General features: G+C 42.9%; 1 long non-coding RNA gene across 1 annotated transcript; it reads left to right on the forward strand.

The window, feature by feature from the left end:
* Nucleotides 1–459: 459 nt before the first annotated feature.
* Nucleotides 460–1,367, forward strand: LOC106944226 (uncharacterized). The gene is made up of 2 exons (XR_001424160.1): nucleotides 460–1,216; nucleotides 1,297–1,367. It is a non-coding gene; the product is annotated as an uncharacterized LOC106944226 (long non-coding RNA).
* The last annotated feature ends 506 nt before the right edge of the window (nucleotides 1,368–1,873 follow it).

The following is a 1,873-nucleotide window of genomic DNA, read 5'->3' on the forward strand; positions in this document are numbered from 1 at the left end:
TATCTGATGGGTGAAATATGGCCATCAGATACCGTTCCCTCATATTAAAACAGAGGGAACAGTATCTGATGGGAGATTTATGGCCATCAGATACAATTCTCCCACATTAAAACAGGGGGAACAGTATCTGATGGGTGAAATATGGCCATCAGATACCGTTCCCCCACATTAAAACAGGGGGAACAGTATGTGATGGGAGATTTATGGCCATCAGATACCGTTCCCCCATTTTAAAACAGGGGAAACGATATTTGATGGGTGAAATATATGGGCATCACATACCGTCCCCCCCTTTACCACAGGGGGAATGGTGTCTGATGGGTAATATTGAGCATTAAAATGCATTGCCCTGTTTTGAATTCATATAGCACTATCTATCTATCTACCTATCTATCTATCTATTATAATTATAACATATATTATTCATTATAATTATAAAATATATATAATATATATTTATTACAATTATTAGTATTATTATTAATTTCACGCAAAAACGTGAAGAAAGTGTGACAGCTTTGCTGAAGCATGATATTTGAGCTTTCACGGTGTCCATAGTTCCTCAGATAAGCACGCCGAACAAGCGTGTGCTTGCTAAGCGCGTGCTTTCTCAGTGCTCATCACGAGCACGCGCGTATTTTGCCGCGTGGGTGGGGCGGAGAGGCAAGAAGACGAAGGGGGAACCATATCTGATGGGGAAACGCGGATTGACGTAACACCTGTTGGCAATTACGTCCTGACCTGCGGCTTAAGAGAAGCGGTTTGCCAACTCTTCGACGCCAGATTGTTGACTAGTGATGGTACTCTCTTGGCCCCGTGCTCTCGTTGATTGCTGTGTCTTCCTTGCTTTGATCTCCGAGTAATCTGACTTTCCGATCTCTGTTCTTTTAGGACTTACCCGAGCATCCAGATCTGGACCTTCGCTCCCCGTTCCCCCCTCGTGACTTTGGCGGAGATTACCCGCCAGATGCCCGAGTCTCCACTGCAACCTTACAGTTCAATCCTTCTCCAAACCTCACTCAAATTGGCAAACCGTCCGCTCAGTTGCTCTCCAAGCCCTGAACGACCTGTCCGTTCCCCAACGCCGCCACACCAGCTCAAATCCTTGCTTCCGTCAAGGACTCGACGTTTCGTGGTAAACGCCTCCATAACCAAAGAAACGGAAACCCAGAACCTCTGACTCCCTCCAAAGGTTTCACACATACTACTTACACCCGTAAAGTTCCTCCTTTCCTCTCTGATAACAACGCTAATTTCCTACAACCTCAAACTCATCCCCTCTGTGTTTTTTCTTAGTGTACTGTCGGTGCTGCTGCCCGCCGCTCGAACCAGTTTCCCTCCTGCTCATAATAAACCTGTTAAACTTTATTTGTTCTCCTGTCTGTGTTCTTGCATGTGGGTTAATCGAATTACACCCGATATGACAAGAAGAGCATTAATAGGTGTCGTTTTCACCACTCCTGTGAAAACGACACCACTCCCGTACATATACATAAAGCCCTACTCTGTAGTCTATCTTTTGTAGTGTTGTTTTAGCTGCTGCTCCATATATAAAACTGCTATAATCAATTATTGATCTCATAAGAGCCCTATATATGTTTAATGACTGTCTATCTGCACCCCAGTTATTTCCAGCCACAGCCTTTAGTAGATTTATAACTTTCTTAGATTTAGTTTCTAAGTTATCTATGTGTTTTCCATGTGTAAGAGCTATCTAACCATAATCCTAGATATTTAAATTCTTTAACCCTTTCCAAAGGCTGTTCATATAATATTATTGTTCCTGTATCAATATTTCTTGTCACGATCCGTGTTTTTGTGTTTATTTTTGAGTTTTCTGTGTTCAGTCCTGTTTCCCTGAGTCTCTGTCCTG

This window comes from Poecilia latipinna, unplaced genomic scaffold (assembly GCF_001443285.1).
Source record: "Poecilia latipinna isolate Pla-1442-1.1 unplaced genomic scaffold, P_latipinna-1.0 Scaffold7444, whole genome shotgun sequence".
NCBI classification, from domain to species: Eukaryota; Metazoa; Chordata; class Actinopteri; order Cyprinodontiformes; family Poeciliidae; genus Poecilia; species Poecilia latipinna.